Source organism: Excalfactoria chinensis, chromosome 4, assembly GCF_039878825.1.
Source record: "Excalfactoria chinensis isolate bCotChi1 chromosome 4, bCotChi1.hap2, whole genome shotgun sequence".
In the NCBI taxonomy this organism is placed as follows: domain Eukaryota; kingdom Metazoa; phylum Chordata; class Aves; order Galliformes; family Phasianidae; genus Excalfactoria; species Excalfactoria chinensis.
Window position 1 is genome coordinate 41575606 of NC_092828.1, and position 26313 is coordinate 41601918.

Consider the following 26313-nt stretch of genomic DNA (forward strand, 5'->3'; position numbering starts at 1 on the left):
AGTTCCTGGCCTCCTCCAGTTCCCAGTGCACCATGTAAGCCCTGGCAGTAATATCTCTTAAAGAACACAAGTTTTGTCAGCAGATCTTTACAAAAACTTTTGTGCACCTCTGCTGACTTTGGATGCTTTGTTTTCTTGTGCAATGTATATTTTTAATGAAAGCAGAAAATACCACTGAATATTTCAATTCTAGAACTGTGCCAGAATTAAAAGGTAAAATAAAATCAAGAGAAGCATGATAAAAAGCCCCAGATATGACAGAAACACTGAGAAGTCACCTAGAGAAGATAAGATGAAGAAATCTAGTATCAAATTTTCATGTCCAACATGAAATAAAGCCTCTACAAAACAATGCAGACTTAAGTTGAAGAAGTGTGCTTTCCAGCAGTGATACCTCTGAAATATGGTTTAACACCTGTTATCAATTCTGCTGTGTGGCACATTTGCACCATTACTTCTTCCGTCTCAGCTACAAATTCAAAAGACTGTGTCTGAGCCTGACATTAAACTATGGAAACACCACAGCCAGAGTTCAGCTGTCCTATACATTCAAAGGAAAGCCTTCTGTTATCTACATTTGCTGGGCATATTGTATTTTGACATGCAGTAGTCTTAGCTTACCATTTAAAAGAAAACTCTTAATTCCAGTCCAAGACCTATTATCCCTCCCTGTCAACCTCATTTTAGCCTTTTGCCTTCAGCAATGGTAATTTATGGATAAAGATATATGGCACGGCAGTAACTGTATTTTAGCTGCTGATTTGCATTGCTCTTATGTATTGAGCCTCCAAACCACAAGTAGGCTCCCCAGCGGATCCCTGTTACACTTGCAAGACATTTAAGGAGCAAAGCCTTTGCCTTTCCCCCCCCCCCCCACCCCACCCTCTCCTGACCTTGCCCCCAGCCTGAATGACTTGTCTTACAGAAAGAGTCTTGTCTCCATTTCATTTCCTGATTCATTCAGGAACACAGCCTTGAGTATTTAAGAGAACTTTTTCTTACTGCTACTTGCTTTTAATACGGCTGGCTACAGAAATGTATAACTGCATTGGAAATGCCAACAATTCAAGAACCTAGCATTAATGGGCAACAGGTAAAACACTGGAGCAGATATCCTCAAACAGGACTGCTCCTCCTAGCTGTGGGTAAATCCCCACGCCCTTTAAAATTCCCAGACCCTACATTTATTTAGAGATTTCTGCACTGGCACAGCTTGGCAATGGGAATTACTTGGACCACACCACTGTTTTCAGCTGTTACAGCACACCCGCTCCAAAACGTTCTGCAGATTTCAATTTGTTGAAGCAAAACATCTCTTCTTCCCTCAGTTCTGTCACATCTGAAAAGAAGGCTCTAATAATTCATCCAACAAGGGCTACTGACAACAAGTTGTGGCTACTTGAAAAGACCTCTGACATCCTCCACAGGAATGCTGTGGAGGAATAAAGCTTTGGGATTACTCTCTACTATAAAGCAGGTCTGCCTCATCACCACAGCACTTTCAGAAAGGAGAATCCCAATTGAGCAATGGCATGAACAGGAAAATGGAGTTCCTTCTCAAAAGAGCTTCCTACCCAACGCATGGGAAAGAGAACAGATTCAGCAGGAACTTAAGATAATTCTTTGGTTCTGTTACTTGCATCTAACATGGCCACAGCAATGAGTAGCTGCACCAGTAATATCAACAACTCAAGATGAGAGCAAGATGAGAGGGGGACACCAGTGTCCAATGCACTTAGGCAGGAACAAACCCACTCGTAACGCTTTCCCGGCATCGTCTGCCCTCACCCTGCTGGCATACAAGAATTGAGTTTGGCCCCCGAATTTTTCAGCTGCCTCTGATCTCAGTGGTTATTAATGTGCAGACAATAGGCTTAGTCCCTGTGTCCCTGCTGCCGTGACCCACAAATGACCTTTAATTGGTGCGGGACACAATGGGACACAATGGCTGATTCAGAGTCGCTCCTGCCGACCATGTCGCTTCTTATTTACACTCACCAAAGCACAATTGCCGCTTCTTCTGGGCAAAAAAGGTTATGGATTTACTTTGTCGGGCTCTGTAGGAGGATGCAGATGGTTTTGGAGGCAAATTGAAGCTCCAGTTAATCTGCATACTACAGTGCACAAACACAGTGCCTAAGGGGCAGGGGCGAAGAGATGCTTGTCAGGAAGGAACATGCTGGCAGCATGATTTTATTTCTCCAAGACATCTGACTACGGTATTTTACCTTATCCAATAGCAGTCTACTCAATTTTGTGTTGCAAGTTAGAACTCTCTCTGTAGTATTCTGGAGCACTATAAAAAGGAAATCTCAGCAACCCACCCTCTCTACTTTCTCAAATTTTACAGCAAAATAAAAATCAGCTACAGAACTTTTAACACCTCTACTACGAGCCCTGCTCTGTGCTGAAAGCAGCGGACTCTGCTGTGCTTCCCCATATTGGGTCCTCTCCCTTAAGCCCCCAGAAACACTCTCAGCACCTTACCTTTGGGTCATCAAGTACCAGAAGTGTTTGCCAACCTGTTGGGACCATTTTGACTAGATTTTCCAAGTTGCTGACTTCGGAAAAATCACAGAACTGCTTGCATTGAAAGGAACCTTAAAGATCATCTGGTTCCAATACCCTGCCATGTGCAGGGAAGCCTTCGCCAAGATAAGTTTGCCAAATGTCTCCATCGTTGTACATTTAGTGGGAAAAAAGAAGACAATTCCTCAAGAAAGGCTTAGGCAACACTGCTCAAAGAGGCAAAAATGGCAGCAGAAGCTGAAACCACCCCTTCCCTTCTAGTTACTCACTACTGAAGGAAGAGAGCACATTATAGTGCTGCAGTGGCATCAGGCAGAAGGCTGAAATTCTCCTGTCCCATTATATCTCCTGCTGGAGCACACACTTCAGCCAGAATAGTTGGATGACAATATGAATATTTTCAGTTCTGCCACCTTTAGCATCTTAAATAGCATCCCATTGCTCAAAACAGTGTGATGTTTAATGCTTCCAGATCACCCTTCAAGTTTGGTATTGCATCTCCAAACTAATTTAACAAAGACCAAAAATCAGCTCCTAAGAGGTGGCATCACCTAATCTCAGCACCTCTTAAAACACAGTCTAAATGAATAAGGAGCAATACTTCCCCTGGGAAAAGCAGCATCTTTTCCATGGGCTAAACATCATTTTACTGTGTTTGCTACAAAACACATTAAGGTTTATACGTGTCCTGAAAAACTGCAACATTTGTTTGAGCATAAAACTGCCCTAGAAGTAATAGTAAGGTAAATTAGCTATCCTTTCTTCAAGTGGGCTGTTTTTCTTTTCTGCTGATGATTTTTATGCTTATGGTACGCATTCAAGGTAGCTTCACCAGTCAGGTATAGTGCATTGAAACAGAAATGTCAATATGGTGAAACAGGATGCGTCACGTTAAACAACATTATTATGTGTATTTATACTGCAGGAGGCAATGACCACAAGATGCAATGCAATAGCAACTTCATCTGCATGTTATTAAAAACTTCTATAGCACATCAGGTATCATGGCTACATGCTGCATGACACCTATTACCAGCAAGAGGAATGCATATTTATGAAGATGTTATGCTGATAATAAACACAATAAACTTACCAGGAAAACAAAAATTCTAGAAATAATTTTTGCTGTAAAACCTAAATGTTTAAAGTTACCCATCTCATACATTTACAGCCTTCTTAAACTTTGAAGATTCTTAGCATAACTACATCTCAGCTAAGTACACAGGGAATTTAAACGGTTGAAACTTTAAAATGATCAAATAAATATTCCTCTACTTCTGCTTATTTCACTGTTCCCACCAAGATTATGGATGAAGCAGCTGAGGGCAATATGCTCCCTAGTTCCACCTGCCAGCCTGACTTGCTTGCTAGCTAGCTTCATTCTTCTAGCCCACAGGCTGGTTCCCTCCTGCGTGACATCTCAAGGACCTACCTGTAAGACCACACCACAGCAACACTGGTCCCTGTAGCTTTAAGGTATAAACCATTTGGATACCATCATGTGTTTGTCCAACAGAAGGCCATCAGTATTTTGCTGATTTCTGATCTACAAACATGCTTTTCTAGACTACTTCCTCCCCAGATACAATTTACTTTTGCTTAAGACAGACAAGAAAAAACAGACTTCTATAAATCTGCTTTAGGCATTTCAGCTTAGAATTTGGGGAATTACAATTTTGTTCAATACGCACGCATCACAGATCCTTTTTAAAAGCCATTTAAGAAATCCAGGTCCCATTGAGGTCCACATGAATATGCCTTTCAACCTCAATATAGCCAGGATTTCAAGGTTGACAATGTAATTAAAAATCTTTAGATTGCTGTCTTGCTGCTGCAGTTCCTGAAGATAGAGCTGTTTGGGGGCTTCTTTCTCTACAGCACAACAGAGCAGCTTGCTACCAGACTCCAAAATACACTTGCAGCCATTTCACATAGCTGCTTTTCCCACTGCACTCTTACACGCAAACACAGAGTTTAAACGCACCAACTAGATGCTTGAATGAGTGAGCCCAAAGATAAATGTCAAATGCCTTTCAAACCTCCAAAGAACAGAAGGGTTTATTAGCCTTCCACCAGTACCCAACACCTCTGCCACCACTGGGAAGAAGAAAAAATAAGGCACATTTTCCCACGCAAACCCAAAGCCTTTGCTCAGCATTGAGGTTTTGCTTGCAGTTGGTAAAGCAGCACACTTCTCAAAATCTTGTTTCTTTGATCTTCCCCTGCCAGAAAGGTCACACATCTGCACATGTGAACAGTGCCAGAAAGGTCACACTGGTGTGCGAACAAGCAGATATCGCCCTCTCTTTCCCCTTGCTTCCTCCATGGCACAGGGTACAGTTTGGTGCATACCCTAAATACCCCAAAAATACTGTTTTCTTGCCAGAGGTAGGGAAGCTACCAAAACATCATCTCAGCATGTTTCAGAGTGCAGCATTAGCCCGCTGCTTTCCTAATTCTCCCCTTTCCTTAAGGACTGTGAGTTCTGATGAAATACCAGTGACATGCACATCTTTTCCATGTGTTGGAAGAAAAATATCTGAAGGAAAACAGGAAACAATTTTCTTGCAAGGATGTGTGGAAAGATCTGAATGAGACATCTAGAGCACATGGAAACTTGAGGACAGCTTGAGCAGCTTTTCACTCATGAGTGAGATGAAACAACCTATGCTAATAGGAAATGTCTCTTGCAACAGCATTTTCTTTGGATATTAGCCATTTTAGGGAAAAAATTGAAATAAAAAAGTTATGTGATCCAGCAGGTACAATGTTTAGCTGGGAAATAAAATTCTCAGAAAGCCTCTTCACAGAGAGAGAGAACTATGATAAGATTGCTTAACAGGGAGTATTTGAGGGTCATGACTAGCACTTGCTAACCTACACACCAGCAAAAAGCATCCTAGAAAGCTAAGGGCATGAATAAGGTGGCAGAAGATCAACCCTTAATTATGCACAAACAAAGACTGTTTCTCCTTTTTTTTCCCCCCACCCCTGTCACTGTGTCCACATTCCACAACCAGCACTACACAGAATCACAGCATCACCAAGGTTGGAAAAGACAAGATTATCCATTCCAATTGCCCACCTATCATCAATAGTTCTCACCAAACCACATCCCTCAACACAACATCTAAATGTTCTTTGAACAACTCAATTAATTAACACTGCATTAATATTACAACCACAACCACCAGTTATGTATCACAAGGGGATACACCCTAGGGTGAGAAGGGCGGTAGATACTCTGGCTCACTGACAGCACCTGCAGGACTCCGCGCTTGTTACCTGTAAAACAACATTACAGCACTACCCAGCAGGAAGCAGGAGGATTTCCATGAGGTAGTCCACAGTGAATATGAAGAGGACAGAAATATTCAAGTAGAAGAGAGCTCTCCTATATAGCAAGGGTTACATAACGCCATTCAGAAACATGAACAGAATACTGGACTAAAATTAAGCAAACAATAACAATAAAAACAAAATCAAACACTGCCTTGGCTCAGAGAACTGCTAATAAATAAGAACACACCCATCTGATGATTGGCTAAGACTTCAACAAGCAACGAGTACTGTTTCCACCTTGGGAACAAACAAGTTTTAATTGTTTGTTTGGCAGAATCATCACTTTTACTATCCAAAACTAAAGCAGCTCCAAACCCAAACATGTGCAAAAGGTCAGGTATCTGCCTCTTTTTAAAGGATGAAGACAGTAATAAATACGGCGCTGATAATTCAATTACTCATAAAAGAGAACTGTATTTTAACCAAAGTGTTGTTACTTCTTAGTAGATAAAATTAAAAGACCATTTGAATTATTTATCCACCAAGTTTAGCTTCAGTGCAAAATAAATGGAAATACATTTATGGAATACACCTTATGGCTGAGACAAAATAGAAATGCTTACTTGCACAGAAAGCATCCTTTTACAGATTGCTCCAACACCATCTTGATGATGCATCATACACATCTTGAGAAAACTACAGACCTAAGCAAAGACTTACAGTATTAGCACAAGGCAGAGGTAAAGTGAGTAGAACGCCACACAGGTTTAACAGAAAAAATAAAGAAAAGAAAGAAAAGCCACCTTGGTGTCAGCATCTTTGTATTCAAATGGAGCAGAAAGCACGGCTGGTGATCTGCCAAGGCTGCTAACTCCTCCATTCACCCAGATGTGCTAATGACAACCAGAAGAATCACTGGAAAGGTCAAAAGCAACTTCACTCAATAATACTCATGTCACAACAGGCAAGGTACCGGTACATCAAAATTAACAAATCGATTCAAAAGTCTTTCCACAGCAGAAAAGCTGGAGCAATGTCCAGTGATACTTTTTGAGACAGTCTGATTCAGCACAAGCTTTACCCATCCTTACTCAAGAAAAAAAATCTGGAGTTCGTGCTTGGCTCCAGTGCTTAATAATCATGGTGGAAGAGCTGAAGCAAGCCCCAGAGGAACATGTTGTCTTTGGAGCCCAAGGAAAGACAAATGATGTGTACTCATCACCCACCTCAGCAATAAATGCAGGCACCCTTGAGAATTAGTACCAGCTCACGATCGATTCAGGCCAGAACTGACATCTGCTCTGTTTTCTAAAACCAGCACATCATTTAGCTTTTGCAAATGCAGCTTTATATTTAATATTAAAGTCAATGGCATTTTGCTACTCTACAGTACGCTTATACTCATTCAAGATTTCATAGCAATCAAAATGATGACACCAGACAGCTTGGAAACAAACCGTAAGTAGTCTAAAAACTGCTCACTGAACATTTACTTGAGACTTAAGAACAGCAAAGAGAAAATGATGGCAGCCACACCAGCAGTCAAGCAGCTGCATAAAGAGAGCAGCTCCAAGCCCTCCAGAGACACCAGCAGCAGTTCACTACAACCAGGGAACACTGAGCCAGCAAACTTTTCCCAAGCCAATCCCAGTTGCTTCCCTGTTGGCGCTTCAGAGCCCCTTCTTCAGGGCTGGCAGGACTCCTTCCCCAGCTTCAAAGCCACAGGACCTCCGAGATGCTCTTGCGTTTACACTGGCCAGAAGACCTAATATATTGGGTTTACACTGGCAAGAAGCCCACAGACTCTCACACCTGGCTGACAGATTCCTGCAAAAGCTGGGCTTTGCTCCAGAAGCTGCTATCTTTACAACTGTTTCAAAGAAAGTATTTATTCACGCGCCTGAAAGTTCCCCTTTGAAGAAACCTTGTGGAAGGGCTGAAGAGGCCTGGAGGATCTCTGTAAACAGTGGTGGTGAGAGGGGGGGATAAGCATTTGTGTGTTTTGGGAGGGTTATGTTAGCTGTTATACATCACACTGTATTTTACGGCAGGAAAAACTGCCCAGAAATATTTTGCATGAAAAGTAAAGCAAAACTCTTAAGCAATGGAGAAAAGCTAAATTTAGCAGGTAAATCCCTAAGCTTTCCTACAGCATCCCCAAGCACGCTAGCTGGCAGCGCTACTCAGAAAACAAACCCCTTAATTCCTAAATGAAAGGTGTTACAATTGTTCAAATTACCCTATAGGAGCCAAAGCAGACTCCTAGGTTGAGTTACATGCTTTCACTTTTTCTTCTCATAGCTTGTTCCAGCATTTATTATATAAAGCTCTTTTAATTGCAAAACATCAGGAAATTTCGGACCCCCTCTGGAAACTTCACATGAAGCCAATAGCAGGATCTCATCAATATGCTTCAATCCCAGGAAAGCAATGGTTTAAAAATATTTTACAGGCACTCAGAGCCTTCCAGCAGGTTTAAACTTGCCGTCACACCAAGACCATGATTCAAGGAGGCAGTGGAAACCAGGGCTGGAACTGGCTAGCTTTCGCCCCAGCTTGGGGTACCCATGCAAAATTAATGGGGATGAAAATGATAGCCATGCTTTACAGCAACCCTTACAGCTCTTACAGTTTCTTTAAAAATACAGATGTATTTTTAAATGCTCTGATGTTAAGAGGAGATTTCCAAAAGACCCATCTACTATCCAGCCTTCCTTTAGTGTCCCCATCATCAGTCAGGGCAGCAGAAAACAGACAGGAGAGGATAAATCAGGATTGGTTTAAGAGGGAACAGTTTTCACCCAGGATAACTCTCAGCAGAAAACATTCCTTATACAAGGCTTTCATTCTTCTGAAAGGTCATCCTGCACTTCTTCATGGGGCACCCTGTTCCCTCCTGAACACGTTGCTATGAGATTTACCAGTATTCTGCCTTCATTGTATAAATTCATGCAAAATTAAAAAGATGGGGGAAAAAAGGCATGCTAAACTTGCAACTCCACCTGAAATTGAAATCAGAGATCTTCTGCACATAAGAATTTACAGACACATACCTTTCGGGCATTCCAGGCTTCCAGCAGGAGCTCCCTTGAATTTAGGTGGTGGAGCCAGTGTTAGGGTAAGCCTTTTGCAGAGAGCCAGCAGCAACCAGCCCACAGAAGTGTTGCAGTTGCAATATCCCAAACTCGATTTTGGGCTCTGTAAGACTCCTGATGAGCATTTCCCCACATGCAGCTCAAACTCAGATCAATCTGAGTGCAAATTTGTTTTGTAAGTCAGATAGGAATTGATCTGCCCACTTGTCTGAGGAACGATAATACATCCTATATTAACAGCAAAATGCTTTTCTTCTCTTCCATCTTCATAATTAAGATTTCTATATCACTTTAGGGAAAAGCAGCTTCTGGTATCCTGCCTTACAAAGACCTCTTTAGTTTCTACTTTTCACATGCAGTGAAATAGAAAAGGTACTGAAAAATGATCCTTGGCCAAAGGAAAGGGACTTAAATTTGTTTTAAATAGGAAACCCACAATCATTTCAGGTTATCAGCAGTGCCTAAGCAACTTAGTAAAACAAATCCCAATAGCTTCCACCGGTGTGTCTGCTTCCAAAGCTGTTAAATGTGATTTTCAGAAGTGCTTCGATGACATAAGCGCACAAATCCCACTGACTTATAAAGTGCCTTAAGTGCTAACAGAAAGATTTTTAAAAGGTGTTTAGGCTTCTATTACCCACTGAAATCAACAAGAATTAGGCACAAACCTTTAAAAATATTCCCCAAAGGCAACGAGAATTAAACTTTCAGGCTATTTAAAGGAAGCTTTTTCAGTGTTCATAAATTACCAGTACTTTCAGCTCCTATCTTTTAATGCATGAAGGGAAAAAATAAAAAAATACAAGAACTAAAAAAAAAGAAAAAAGAAAAAGCACTTCCTCTCTTTCTTTCTAGAAAGTTTTTGTGATGCTTGTTCTTCAGAACAGTGCTGAGCATAACACGAAAGCAGAAAACATTGATTAATTGGTAGAGAGATTAAAAAGCTCACTAAGATACTTAGAAAAATATCTAAATTTGTGCATTCTGCTAACATCTTCACAATATATTCCAGTGTTTCCTCATTCAACCTCACCAAAACAAATTTGGAATGCAAAGCTCCCAATGAAGCATCCTCTTTCACCATCATTAATGAAGGAAACAATTTTATAAGAGATTGTTTTCAGTCTCTGAGACAACACTGTAAGAAAAAAAAGATCAGTGTAGGATTTCAGCAGATCATAACATGCCATGTTTAAAGGAGGCATACTACCTGTGGCTTAGAGGACTTCAATACACGGCTGTGCAGCACAACCTATGTGGTCAGTTCTGGATTTACACAGAGGATTATTGACTTTTTTTTTTTCCAACCTTCAGGACTGTTTGTAAATCCCACCTAACAACACTTTGCAGCAATAGATCAACGACGAGTAAGATAAAAAGTAAGCCAAGATGGCTTGGTGATTGTGTGATACTGATTCAAAACAACCTCATGCTCTCAAAATTGTGGTAGTACATGCAGGGGCTTTGTCTGTCTGTCTGTAGAAATGCGATGCAGGATGCATTCCTGGATAAATGCTTGCCCTGTGGATATGCAGGGAGATGAATAAAGTCAAAAGTCTAACAAAACTCAGATGGTTCAGACCATTGCTGGTGAGGTCCTCAAGTCAATTTGGAAATGGCACAGTCAAGCCTGCACCTGGCCTCTACACAGTCCCAAATTAGAATAACTTTATTTTTTATCCTTTTGTAGCTGCAACTACAGAATCACAGCATCATGAAGGTCAGAAGAGGTCACTAAAATCATCCAAGTCCAACCATCAAGCCATCCCCACCACACCCACTACCTTCCTTCAGTGTCACATCAGGCCTTTTCTTGAACACCTCCAGACACAGACTATTAGGCTCTACAGACTGAGATCAAAACTCCCCAAACAGGCCAATGGGCAGAACACCTGATTTACCCCAATATTTATCAACCTCAGTGCATGAAATACACAAGGGAAACTTTTGCTTCCCCACTAGTTTGGATATATTGCTCAGATGCAATATAAACCTGAAGTGCATCTTGTCCATATGACACTTCATTCCTGTTTGTCAGCAAGCATCCCCAATGAGAACAGGAAAACAGGTGAACAGCCCTGCACGTGGTAATATGGTGCAACAAAAACCTGCCTCATGTAGAAAATGGCTACATTTCTCAGATTCATAAGAGAAACTGCTTTAATATTTTAAAATGTAGTGGTGAATTTAATGAAAGCACAAAACAATTTATAGAACTAGTTATAAAATCCATCTGCACAGAATACAAAGCAGTAAGATTTTTCATAAGTAATCCTCAAAAAGAAATATAAAACTATTTTGTGAAAATGAGAAAATGTTATAATACCAATGTTTCTGATTAAATAAATTACTCAAAAAGACTACTTAATAACAAAGCAAAACTTAAAAAACTGGAAAACACATCTACAGTTATTAAATGGTAGGTAGTAAACCTGCACTCTATTTCATTCCTTTTATGGTTAAACAACTTTCTTCTTACACTAAACTGAAACTCCAAGTGCAAAATTACTGCTTTTAAGTTGCAAGAATGCAACAATTTCAGATCGGAGCCCCACCACCAATTTGTCCAGAATATATATTTTTAACTCTAATAACTCTGTGTTTTCAGTTCTACTGATACAGAATACTTGCATTCTTCAAGGGGTTCCACAGCTGAAAAAGGAGGACCAATTTTAGAAGAGACATAAAGGGAACACATTTTGTTCCATTAAAATGAAAAAGAGGTAGAAAATGTAACTTGGTCAGCACACACACACAGCTTTATGAGTTTTCTTCTGTATTAAAGGTAGTCACTTCCTCCCTAAATGTCTCCTGCTTTCAGCCATTTTTTGAAGGAAACAGTAAACTTGAAACAGCTGCTCAGAATTTGCAGGGCAGTTCCTTTCTCTACTTCCTCCCTCTGCTATCATTCCACTTACCCAGCTGCATCCTATTCTCCTAATTTTGTTTTCTTCACCTCCTGATTTAACCATTGTCTCTCAACACTGCAAGCAAAGCACCTCCTGCATTATCGCCCAGATGAACAGCTTGCAAATACTGCAAGGCCGGTTTGGGATTAATTACAGCAAGTAAGTAATTCATTCATAGTTAGAAGCCACATACCTAACCATGAACCTGACAAAAGCTGGGAGAAAGGGGTTGATATGGCAACCCATCTTCTCTCCTGGCCCACACTAAGCACTGCCATGTGTGAAAAGCAATGGCTTTCCATCATGCAACACACGAGCCTGTGGGCTAGTACATGTGGCCAGGCTCATGGCTTAATTGTTCATGAGATACATTTACCCATGTGCTTTTAAAGGCAAGAAACAGCTTTGAGACAGGTCATCTGACTGGGGAACATGTAAGAAAGGTTTTCAGAGAATTTCTGGCCTTGCTCACAACCCTGAGTCTTTGCAATCAGCTGCAAGAGCACATCTGCAACCAAAGGAAGAATGTCTCATTGAGACTTAAGGTATTGAAGAAAATAAGGCTGAAAGCATACTGCAAGTTCATCCAGTCCTCCCCTCAATCCTTCCTGCAATCCTTCAGTCCTCCTCCCACCCCTTCCTATGAGTCACCCTCCAGCTAAACAAACCCTTTAAGATAGTTGCCTAATTTTTATTTATTTATTTTTAAGCCAGCAGTAGTGAGTATTTCAGAACCTCTAGAAGATAACTATACCAAAGCAGCATCACACTTGCTCTCCTCTTTCATATCTTACACAGATCCCTTGCAACGCAGGTCTGCACAAAGGACACAGTGGCAGGCATTCCTTCCTGAGGACTTCAACTTGTCTGCAAAGTCTCAGCATGAGCTCTGGGAAGACAACCCCCAGCAAGGGGAAAGCAGGCAATTCAGCAGCATTCACTTCTCACAAACAAAGAAATCTGATCAGCCCCAGTAATTTCCTTAGGATAGATTGCAGGAGAAGCCTAGAGCAAAATTAACTGAATGTTCTGTCAAAGCCATTAGGCCTGGACTGAACTCAAAGAAAATTATGTTCACTGATGTCTTTATATTTACTTTAAAATGCAGTCATTCTGACAGGCTCATGAGGTAGAAGATCTCATTTTATGAAGGTCTTAAGGGACAAGAGGAACAGAAATATAACATGCTGCTGTCTCAGTCAGCAAAATGATCACAAAATTACTTTACAACTGACTTTCAAAACCAAAAATCCAGTTATTTGGGGAAATTTCAGTCTTTTAAAAAGACACAACGGTGCTTCAGGTTGACCAAAAAAGCAGCAAACTCTATAAGCATGATTGGGACAATTTTCCTTACTCATAAAATACTGTTTGTGCACACAAGCACCTTCATTTCCTTTGAGTTCAACTCCAGGAGCACAGCCTGCCCACCAGCCAACCACAGAGCACAGGCTTCGTGTACAGCTTGAGCTTTTCTCTAGCACAAGATAACGCAGTATTTTAAGTCATTCACAAAAGGTCCAGAAGGAGAGAGAGAGAGATCTAGATTTCTCCAACTCCCAATCTTGTGCTTTAATTCATTGCCTGTTTTGCATTCAAGGCATGCAGCAGACCTATCTGGGATGACATGGCAAAAAGGCAGAACAAGGAGAGACAAACTCTGATGATAACAGAAGGAGGAAGCACTTCTCAGAGCTGGCTATTACTGCCTGTAAAAGCACCTGGCCAGCAATGCCAGGATAGGGCTTCAGAAAAGCTCATCTTCCCCACAGAGCCAGCACTCTTACTGAAGGTGTTTCTCCTGCAGAAGGTGGGAAATATACAAGTTACAGACAAAAATAAGGGCTTACAGAAAACTCCTAGGAGTAACTCACTTGGAAACTATGTCATCCTGCAGACAGTACAGTACAAACTGGAAAATAACTTGATGCAGTAACAACGCCTGGCTATAATCACTGTATTCCCCACTCTTGAAATTACATCAGTGCTCAAAAAACTTTGCTCGCAAGTGGCTGCTGCACCAAGGGATGAAGAAACGTGGGCTCTTTGGAGTGATTTCTAACACTGAATCTCACCATGAGCAGAGCTGGGGGACCCACAGCCAGATAGAGGCTATGGAAAACCCATTAATAGTGTTTTTTGGTTTTTTTTTTCTATGATGATTTTTATCTATTCCCACTTTCAACATCCAAAATCCTGCCTTAAAAATAATCCACTTCCCTGCATGCATTGATTCATTTCTTAGCTTCTACTCCCATCTCCCATCACATTTTAATTTTGTTTCCTATTCCCTACTTATTTCTGTTGGTATTTCTAAATAAATCCTTTGCTCTGCGTAGTCTCAAATGAAAAACAGAAGTGAACAAGAAGAAATCCCCAAAAACAGGCACTTCAAGACTTCTGCCACACTTCATGGCATCAAACAAGGAATGCCCACCTAGCACAAAGACATACAACACGGCTACCAATTGCCATTACAAATCCCTGGGAAGGGCTGTTTTTTTTTCAGTCTGTTCCCAATATTTCTCCACCCCTTAACCCTCAGCATCTTTTAAAGGATGCCCTCCAGCTGAGGGCAGGAACACAGAGATGGGCAGAAGTGATAGACTGGGAGTACTGCCTTGCCAGCAGAGCCAGGGCCACTGTCTCGAAGCAGGGAATATCCCAGAGGGAGCCAAGCTGTGGGCAGCAGAGACACTGCCAGGTTATCTTTGAGACAAGAGCTATTTCTGCCAGCCAGGCACGAGCCCCAGCAAGTCCAGGAATGCACTACAGCTTTAAATCCCTTCCTGGGAATCCACAGCACGTGCGCTCAGAGCTACCCTGACGTCACAGAGAGCCCAAATTAATTAGGGACTGAATAATTAGGCAAAAAGCATCCTGTAAAACCAAAGGCATCTAATATCCAAAGTGCACGCAATGTTACAATAGCTGCAATAACTGTAAAACCTGTCAGAGGCAATATGAATAAACGAACATTTCTGTTATTAATGGTGAAGTACTCCTTCAAACCAATAAAATCACCATAGCCTGAGATCCAGGGAGGTGATGTAAGAAATACGTGCTGATTACAAGGAAGAGGAATCCAGTCAAGCTGGTAGATATGTTATTTCGTGCAGGCAGATTGCTCTGAAAAAGCTATTATTTCTTGATGAAAGGGAGCAGATTATTGGACTGCACCAATAACCCAGAAACAAATAAAAAGAAGCCTTCCTCCTAGCATGCTCACCCTCCTCCCACAAAGTGGAATATATGCATTGGGAATTAGATTAAAAATGTATATACATGTTTAGTGTGGTTCCCTATACAGAAATAAATTAACAATAAATAAATGAGCAAATAAATGGAAGCCCAACACAAAACTTGTGGTCAGAACAATTTGTCTTTATAGTAACAAAGAGGGATAACAGATAACATTAATAGATAAATGTTGATTTTGGCAGCCTGTTGCTCACCCACAAGCAGTCACTTATAACTTCTGATCACCATCAGCATTTAGAATTGACCACAAAGTAAAACTGACCATCAAAATTGAACGCTGATTTTCAACAAACACAAGACTCCATCAAGCATTCCCTGCAAGGAGGCAGATTAAGAGTAAGTAAAGGCAAATTTGGGGTTATTATCTGGGACAGAGAATGGCATGCCTGTTTTAGTCGCACCCAGATTTTGCAAACACTCACATGCAATGCACGTTCCTGGAGCAGGACAGCACTACGTAAACTGAGAGGGCTAGACCCAGGGCTCACATTACAGATGTAGGTCAGGGATAACAGTCACCGTGAGCTGAAGCCAAGAGTATGTCTAAGCTTTCTTCATCATGTACAGGCACTGAGGCACCCAGCGCCACTCATCAGGACCTATCAGTTCCCTAAGCACTGCAGTGTGATGAATACTGAAGAACAATAGCAAATGCATCGAGCCTGGAGTTCAGGGTAGAGTTCAGGGCAGGCAGCAGGATGATACAGATGCTTTCTCCCTCCCTCCTGTCTCGAAGCCAAGCACCAGTTGCAGTGTCTCACACTGGGATCTGAGCTGACTCTCCATACTGGCAGGGCTGCAAACATTAAGAGCTGCTGGATCATGAAATCTTCCAGCCTTCAGTGGAGTCAAACACAGGTAACGCCTCTCCAAATCACAGAGCCTATAAATATTTTAGGAACAGCTGCAGCCCTGTGAGACTGCTGGAGCTGCACCTATCCACAAAGCAGACATGCAGACAACGGAGCTCAATACAGGATATACCTAAAGCTGAGGCCTTGCACGAACATTTATAAAACTGCATGGGAAAATAAAACAACACCAAAACAAGTGTGAACCAAGAAGCGTGCCTTCATTACTGCAGCTTTTCTCTCTTCCAGTGAGGGGGTATTTTGTCATCCATAATAAAATGGGGGTGAAGGGAGGCAGGGAGTAAAAGCTGCTTTGTGGTGCCAAATGTAACCCAAGTAACCCAGCTCTGACATGAAAAAATGTGATTTTTTCCAGAGTTCAGCTCTTCACAGTGATTCACAACACTACTTTCTTCACAGCCAGCAGCAGGCAGCTCGCTCACCAGCTCTCACAAGCAAATTGGTTTACTCCTTGGGGCAAAAGCAACTGCAGATTCTCTTTATAGAAATCCCCAGGACTCAGCTTTTAAGGATGATTTTTCTGTACAGGAGCTCTTTATTATCTAAATAAACTTCAGGTGGCTACACATCCATTCTCACTCCAGCTACCTAACTCTATTCCCACCCACAGCCAGGATGGCACAACCAGCTGCACATGTGGCAAGCAAGCTTGGCAAACATGAGTTGTCACCCAGCACTTCATAGTTAGCGCTCCTGATTGTAGCTTGTGTCATTGCCAAGCTCTTCCTTTTAATAATGTATTTACCAGTTCACGCTGCACGGATCCTCTCACATGTAATTAAGTCCAGGGAGGTATCACAGGCAGCAGTAGGATGAAACTGATACAGTGCTATGTGAAGTCTAACATGTAGGTTATACAGTTGATGGATGTATATAAATACATGTATCTGCATATAACATCTTCATTCCTTTGTACACCCATGCCTTCTGAACATAATATTAACAGCAGTAGATCTCTGAGCACTGCATACGTAGGAACATTGTTGACGTAACATTTCACATGTTTATTCTCAACAGATATTTGTGACTAACGCTGTGGGACATTTCTTTTGTTTCTCTGTCAAGAAAATATTATTAAATGGAAATATCCCCTTTCTTGCAGGTGGCCTGCAGAGTTAGTGTCCTGTTCAAATATTAGTTACAAATTCATTTGGAAAAGATGGTAGGAAGGACAAGCTTCAGTCATTTAATTAGAGTTCTGATATAGTACAGTCCTTCGCTTGGAGCTTTCCTCTGTTCTAAGGAGCTTTCTTACAGAGGAAGACAGGAATGGGCAGAGACTGCAAAATCTCACTGACTTCTTCTTCACGTAAAGACTGGTGAGCAGAATGTTTAATTTGTCTCAAATGTGAAAATGATCCTGAAGACAAACAAGTTTTTCTGCCCATCCTCTTTCTTAAGAGTTTTCTGAAGAGAACTCCTTGCACAGTTTATAGCATCAAAAGTTAACAGCCTAAAAATTAACTCCCTTATATGCATTGCTATTAATCATGCTGCAAAGAATAAAAATCACAATCCTTACTGTCACTTAGAGACCACTGAAGTTGACTCACTGGTGTTGAAAGTTGAGCACTGGTTCCTGATTCAAAATACTATAATACAAATTTAACTGAAATGTCAGCCATCATCCTAGACTTAATCTACAGCATCAAACATCCAGATTTCAAAATGGGATGTACCTGCTTGCACCCAGCATGGATGCAAAAGGTGTTCCGATACCAAATCAGTATTCCCAGCTTTTCCTCATAAATTCTCTATCTTTTTTTACTGGAAAAACAAAGGCTCTACATTATGCTCAGGTGATGACAAAGCAGCCCATAGCATTCCCACATACCCTTTCACCTCTCTGTAAGCAGTTATGTCCTCTTCTGTAGAATCAACCCAAACGGATCAAACACCTACCTCATACCAACGTCGGAGCACCACAGGGCTCACAATGCTGTTTTTCAGATTTCTGCCTCCATCCCAACCCTTCCACTGTGGCTCAGATGGTGGGGTGAGAAACACAGGGCACCCCACAAAACAGAGAAGTCCTCCTCTTCTTCCCAAAGCTCAGACGAGCTGCAGTGGCTTTGCAGGGCAGCTCTAAGAGCTGGGCCTTGGCCACAAGCTCTGCGCCACCCTGCAGGAAGCTGCGGGGGCCACACCAACACACCCACACTTGCTGCCAGGTATCAGGCATTGTGCTGTTTTCCTCTCATCCTTGTTCCATATTGCTTATTCTCAATAGTAGGGCTAGACCCACCCTGTTTTGGGACCCGTCCTTCCCTAAATCACTAGGTGAGCCTGCACTATTAAAGCCTGTGGTGACACCCACAACCCACCCACAACAGGCAGCAATCAACAAGGCCAGCAATGCTGCAGACCAGCCCAGGGACAGGACAGGTGTCACACTGGAATGCAAACACAAAACATATAGTCAAAAACCACCTGGGAACAACACCCAGGCATGCATGAAAGACCACACTTAGGATCTAGGGTTCCACTTGTACCATTAGGTTATCCTCAAACTGGTGTTTCCACAGGTCTGCTCTGAAAAGAAACCAAGCTACAAGCAGAAACAGAACCCCAGCTGTACCACGGACACAGACAGAGGAGAGGCATTAACCCAGCAGTTCAGTACAGGTTTCTTCCATGTCCACTTCTGCCACTCTCACAATGTTAACCAAAATACACCGTTTGTTGGTCCAGCTGATCCACATGGAAATGCTATAGAAGTAACACATGTATAAAGCAAACTGGTCTCAGATTTGAAAAAGAGCCCGTAATAAAGGTTAGAAGTCTTCAACTTAACGCTGCTTCTTGTACCTTTTTAGTTATTACTGATATTCACCATTTACTGGAAGTTCAATACTGGGCTGCCTTTGCTTTCCCTTCAGAAGCCAATGGCAGCATGTTTAATGATTTATTATCATTTCAGAGACACATGGCTCACAAACCATAACTGAAAATTTACTCCCCATTTCACCAAAGAGGCTAAACAAAGTTTGAAAGAAACTCTTCAGAACAAGGCTACCTTCAGTAGCTTACTTTCTCAACTTGCTTACCAAAAGAGGACTAAAATGACAACAAGGGAGGGGAGGTGTAAATAAAACCCAACAAGCTTTCTGTTCATTTAAATTGATATAAAGCCAATCCCAACTCCTTACCACCCTGATGGCTTCTCAGGAACTCAATGCTTGAAGGCCACAAATCAATCCTCAAAAGACCAAAAGATGAACAATGCACAAAATACAGAAAACAAACAACTTGACAAGTCTCTCCAAGCTTCTCTGTTTGGTTTGGGTGTCATCATTTTTAAGATCTGACACTCCAAACTTTTCCATGTAGTTATGAGGCAAAGCAACAAACGTGCTGATGATTTTGCATTATCACTTGCATCCAAGGGATAGGGAAACTGCCTCAGAACAGCACAAACTCCAAGTATAGAGCTAGGTAGGAAAACAGGCTTCCTCAGTATCTCAGAGAGCTCCCATCTTACAGTAGGTCAGTAAAACATTGTGGTCCTCATTGTGGTACAGATTCTGAGAACTATAAGGCTACAAAATACATAATAAAAGCTAGTGCAAGAAAAAAAAAGAGGAATTTATGGCCTGTCATACTGCATGCAAGGAAGCAAAATAATAATAATAAAATATAATGAATAATGCTGGCAGTGCTGTCTTTAAGGATAAAAGCATTAGTACTGATAGAGCTGAGCTCTGCCAGCTGTCAGACAAAGATGTGGAAGTTGTTCTTTGATTTGTATCACTGTTACTCAGGCACTTAGAGCATTGGGCAGGGTTTTGGTAAGCACTGTAATAAACCCTAATTGAACCTAGATTGCAAAATACCTTTATCTAAAATTATTGTTAGCAGAACTAGGACTCAACAGCTATTTCTCTCTGCTATGTGGCACTAAGCATAGGCAAACATCAGCTGCTCACAATGACCACTTTCCACTCCTGTAAAGAGTCACCTGAAATACAGGCTAATAAATAAATACTGCCGTGTAAACCAAAGACAGTGCTTTAAAACACAAAAATAGATGGCTTGCTTGTGGGGCCACACAGAGCAATACTTCCAACATAACATTAATTAGGAACAATACAAGCCTCCTGGAAATCTCAGGAAAACTTTCCTCCTCTGTGGACTGGAATTCAAATCCCTTGAAGCAATCTATAAAGAAGGCATCTTATCTTTCTAAATAGCAGTGTATCCTCAGTTGTGCTGCAAACCTGGAAGATACCATAACCGCATACTGGACATGTGCATCACCACATGAGAACCACGACAAAGGTGAAGATGGGTATACATGGGATGAGAAGCACGAACAGCCAGCCCTGTCTTTGACCGTGCAAGAAATCACTGCTCCTGACTGCCTTGCTTGCCCTTGCATTTGGCCAGCCTTTCCTACAGCACAAAATTGCATCAAACATCATCTTAGCAACCACCAGGGATGCCAATTACCTCACTGCCTTTCCCAGCAAAGCTTCCCCGTGCTTTCTCACTGGTGGAATTCCAGCAAGTAAAAAGGAATAGCTCAAAACTATCTTAAACCAACTTGTCTTTTTGCTAAGCAAATGTGAGTCAGAGCCCAGTGTTGCTAGAGACAAAGTGAGATACCTCCTATGAAACTACTGCTTTCAGTGTATTATTTTTAGATTTCTAATTATACTGTTACCAAACATACCAGTAAGGCTGAACAGGTCCCTCCTTAAGAAAAAAAATAAAAAAATAGGAGTGGCAGCAAGTGAACAAACTGAGATGGATTCCATATGCCAAAAAAGTGACTACCAGCACTGGAGACCATAATGCACTGAAATCCGCAAGTCTGACAGAGCAGAAACACAGCAACAAGTTACACTGAAGAAAACACTGAGAAACACCAGTTTGATGCAACACTACTGGGGCCACCTCCCTTCTCCTCCCCACCCACAGAAAGCTACCAGAGCACAGAAGACCTGAAAATTATTCCATAACCTCTCCATATATCCTGGGGCAGTGGCTGACATTTCCAAGCACCTAGTCAGCTGTCAGTAGGCAGACAGAATTGTTATAATAGACTGTCTATCAGCAGCTAAGTTGCATCATAAGCTGGTAATAATATCCTAGGATGGAGCCTTTTAATTTATTTTTAGTACTGTAACACCCAATAGTATGGAAAGAATACATCTGCAAATAGGTTTTCTGGCTCACCCTTTCCTTCTCTAAAGAGTTTGGCTGCTGCCATGAGGGTAGGGAGAACCAATGACTATCTAGAACATGGCAGCTGCCTGGGATAAATCAAATTTTTCATCAATTAGGAGGATGGATCCTCCCTTTATTATTACAATACAAAGATCAGTCTCTCCTGTGAAGTTCTGCCTATGGATCATGGTGGCCTAGATCTCTTACTACATGGTTATCTTTACATTGACCAAAGTCAAGGAAAAACATTAAGTGCCACTCCATCATATGAGTAAGTAAAAAATTCACAAAAGTCGCCAAAGCACTCCCTTCCTAAGGACAGTCCTTTCAAACCTATGCTATTTTTAAACAAATAATAATAATAATAAAAAGCTAATTTCACCTATGCTTTTGGGACATTGCAAAGCAAGGAAGACTTGGGGCCTTCATATTCATAGCTGAAATTTGCTCCCTCCAAGGATGCAGCACAGTGATAACCCACCATATGGGCATCTAAGTAACAAACAAGGCACCACCATCCCAACCCATTTACACCCAACCCATGCTGATACTTTTCTTTGTCTAAAAGCAAAGAAGGATAAGTCCAACTCTTCAAAACAAGGAAGAGTTGTTACACCCCAGCCACAAGCATAGTGATATTCCTTGGCTGTGGCAATAACAGGTTCTCTGTCCCAAAATACTGTGGGATTGAAGCACTGACCATAAGCCAAGCAGACATCAGCATCATTGATAACAGTTATTCACCAAACAGAGAAAGTCATTAGGAAAAAGACATTCAAATTTAGCAACCATCCTCCACTGGCAGAAAGGTAACCTCCAGCATGGTCCCCATTGCTCCTTCCTTTCCCCATCAGAATCCCTTTGTACTTTACTTTCCAATCCCCAACCTCATCTTAGAAATACACATGCTGCAATGCAGTCAGTTGGTACAAAACTGTTTTTTCCTCCTACTAAAACACACATGCCAGCACTGTGCAACAGAGGCTCAGCTATTTCCTAGTAATTGCCATTCTTTGCATTTACAGGACATTCCCACACCACAGGGCACTGATGCACTTTCCACAGATTAAAGCCTTGCCTATTTGTAGTAGCTCTGAGATGCGGAGGGAGGAAATCAAGTCACGTTTACAGTGATTCTTTCTGATATCCTAAGAGCGTGCTTCAAGCCTTCCAGTGCTCCAAAAATCCCAGTCCTGAAAAACTGAGTGTTTCTTCTGGAGTCCAGCCTACACAAAGGGCACTGCACAACACACTAAAGCACAGCTGGAGAGAGCTGGTGTCTTAGCCTACAGTGCCATTCCCCCAATGAGGGATCTTCTCACTATGCAGATCTCAGATATCACCAAGCCCTTGGCAGTGCTGCAAGTAGTGCCCCTAAATCCTATCTCTTCCCAGACCAAATAACTGACCTCCTTCTAGAAGTACAGAGTATAAAAGCAGTTCCCACTTGACAGAAGAGACCTTCTTTGGTTCACAACCACTTATCACTATCTGCTGCCCTTTAAGCAGAAATGCATTTCCATCCTGTATGACACTTGTTTATTCTTGCTTTACAACAATCACAGTATAAAAATACATATGCAGACAAAAGTTGCACACTAAGGGTTTGTTCTCCTAACAGTGGAGTTTGATATCACAGTAATGTCAGTAAGTTGAAAAGATGCGAGCAAAGCGGTTACAGTTAATCAGCAACTGCCATCCTGTGCTGATGATGATCAGAAAGATCAAAACAGGCTTGCAATAGCTCATCCAAACAGATGTGCTTCTGTAAGCAACTGCCAGCACCCCAGAAGCACTGGCACAGGGACTTATTTCTCACCTAGTTCCAAAGCTAAGTGAACTCCTATTAGAGTTACAGACTTGCATATCCATACATGCTCATCACAGAATTTCTCAACAGGAACAAAACAGTGTTTTGCAGATGGGCTTGTGTTGGGAGGAGGAGGGGAAAATCCTCAGAATCCAGACAACACAGCAGCTCTTCCACCCATGCTCTCATCTTGCTGGCGCTCTGATTCCTTCCCTTCACATCCACCACATGGTTGTTACTGCTGCAGATTATTGATCTCCAATTGGAGGAGAGGCCGTCACAACGCCAAATGAGATACCAGAGCAGGAAAAGATTAACACTGCTTCAAGTCTGCAAACTTGCTTTGTCCAGTGAGAACTACTCTGTCTGCAGGAGGTGATTTTTACCTTTCCAGATAGCACTTTGCTTTAAAATAAAATGCAGCAGGTGTCACACACAATCACTGACTGTCAGAAATTCCCACTCATTCATCCACTGCAAAGGCTTAGAAGAACAACCTCTAGCTTAAACACAGATTCTGCTTCCAAATCTAAATAGAAATATTTGGTGTTCGCTAGCTGAAAACGAGATGAAAAAAAAGCACAGTTTCCTAGAACTAAGAAAAAAGCAGGACTAGAGCCACTGGAAAAGCTGGTGGGTTTTCTTCCTTCTCATTGTTTTGCACCTATTTCTCTAGACCAGGTTTGTGTGTGCTTAATGTGCACGCATGACAAAATCTTTTGTTTCAGCTCTGCTCTAAAACCTTGCAAGATCTTAGCAAGTAATTCAGCAAACAGGCTGGACTGAATGAGTGGCATAATAAATGTACTCTCCCCTGCAGGTGGGGAGAAATAGAAGATCCCAGCATTCTTTAAATGAGGAGACATATGAAAAAACTGAAGCTGTATCCTCATCTGCTGCTCTTCACATACAAGACAGAAAGATGGGCAGATGACATTCAACCCATTTTACTTGGGCTCTGAGGCATGCATGTGCGCTACATCCTCCTTGTCTGGGGAGCAAGGCATAAATTACTGTTCCACTTCAGGTTTAAAGTTGACTGCTGCTCTGCACCTGCTTCAGACTGCTCCTGGGAAAATGCCTAAGGAAAATGGGAACCCCAAATAATGTTGGGTTATTCTGTGCTTCTTTTTTTTTGTTCCAGTGTTTGTACCAAAATCATGCAGAACTTCAGGACCAGCCATGCCAGCTGCAGGCACGCAACCCAGCTGCAGATCAAGCCTGCCTCTCCGCCCTGTCTTTAGAAATGTCCTCAGCTGTCATCAAATATGGGCATGACAACCAGACTGCCACAAAAAGCACATTTCTGGCAAAAAGTCAGAAGGGCGAGTCAGCTGGGTATTAGATCTGCAATGGAAATCAAACAACTGCCAGCCCAGATCTCTATCCACATCCGCTGTCCTCTCCCAAGGAGTCTGTGCTCAGCTGAAGATGCCATCGGTTCATGCCTGGCTCCCATCCCAACTATCTGGGCAACGGAGGCTGAAATACCATTAATGGATTAGCAGAGATAAGCAGGATTGGGAAACTGGTTCTCTGCTCTGAATGGCAGGTGTTGTAAGGAAAAACAGAAACACTGAATGTGCTTTAACAGCAACAGGAAGCATCTCGAGAGGACTGGCACAGGAAATCTGCCAAGCTTTTCTGTTAAGAGATTTCATCTTATTTCTTGAGGGGTCTATTTTAAGACAATTTCAGTGACCTTACTTAACAGAGATTATGCTGTGTTTCAATTAATTTTTACAGCAGTCTAATTAATATTTTGGTGTCTTCTGAAAAGCATGCTGAGCTGTGTAAAATCCACTCGCGCAGCAAGATGACAAGTGCTGTTATTGAGGCGGAAGGAAGAGGACGAGAGCCCTCAAGCCTTACTGCCAGGGCAAGCAGCACCCCATCCTATGACAGCTCCTGGCCAACACACAGGAAAGGTCAGCATTCCTCCCCATATAGCCGAGCCACAATTATCAGGGCGGGAATGTTTTCACCCACTGAGAAATTTGCCTGTGCACTCCCAGCGTAAGCAGAGAATGTTCCCAACACTTGCTCCAATAGCTGAACCCTAGGAGGTGAATCAGCCCAACCATAGTTGTTTACACACATGCAATTTGTGTTAGTGCCACTTTCGGTTTTTTGTTTACTCCTCGCCTTGCCCCCCATTCAGAGCACTGAACTTAGCTCATCTCAACCAGAAAAATTAATTCATTGGCACACTGATCACCTCTTAAGTAAGTAACTGTCAAATACCTACATCGGCTTCTTTGTCAAAAACTTGGGGTCAAGAGAAATGCTCTAATCAGTTCCACTTTTTAAGAATTTAAGCTCATAAAACAAAACAAAAACCCTCAAAGATTCTGAACAATGTGAGAGCAAGTAACTTACAGCCTGGGAATTTCAGACAACTGCAACTGCTGAGCACTGCCACAAACGCAACTTTTAATCATCTAAACCTTTAGCAGGAGATTATGGCTCTACCAGTGGGATGCTGCACAAGTAAGTACCACCAGTGGCCTTGGTAGAAACTGCCTCAAACATTTCTTCCTGAGTCTGTAACAAATCCTAAATCAGAAGGAAGCAAGGGGAGGTCATAAAGTGGAGAAGAGCAAAGTAACCTCCTTCATTTTTTATTTCTTCTCCTAGCTGAGAAAGACTGACTTCGACGATCAAGGAGGCAGGAAGCAGCAGCCCATGAAGGGCTGCTTGCTGCAACATTTTCAACTCCCTTCTTGGTATAACAAAGCAAGCATGCTGATGTTACAGCACAGAGCACAGTCTCCCCCATAAAACGAATGGTGGGTCAGCTCAATGCTGTGCAAGGGTTGCTTTTTTTGAACAGTACTGTAGTTTAAAAAAATAAATAAATAAACCCCGATAGCACATAGGAAATTGCAAGTTCTTTTCCAAAACAGCCTTATCAAGGATACCATTAACAACAAATGATATATGCCAAACTTCACATAATTCACATCTGTGGCAAGCTTAACAATGTTAACACCAGGCTGGAAGCATTCCAGCTGAGGTATCTCCTTCCCTAAGCCATTCACAGTGCTACATGATGTACACAGAACATATATATATATATATATATATATATGAGGCACTTCCAGTGCTATTTCTTCAAAGCACCTCAAAAGCCTCTTCTTTTTCAAGCCAGCACAGCTAACAACTTCAGGGTCTCTCCACACAAAGGTGTAGCCACTGAACATGTCTTGGGTTTCAGGGTACAGGCTTCCTTATAACTGAGATGGAATGAAAACTCAAGCATTCAGAACATTTCAAGGAGAATTTACGTTCACTACAAGCTCCAGTTTTATTTCCTTCCTTGCTCTGAAACCAATTATATATGCTTTTGATAGACAAAATATGGTTTGCATCTCTGAATAAAGCAA

General features: G+C 41.8%; 1 protein-coding gene across 19 annotated transcripts in view; it reads right to left on the reverse strand.

Annotated features, from left to right (window-relative positions):
* ADGRL3 (adhesion G protein-coupled receptor L3) overlaps window positions 1–26313 on the reverse strand; it is a 486086-nt gene that overhangs the window by 432659 nt on the left and 27114 nt on the right. The window lies entirely within an intron of this gene.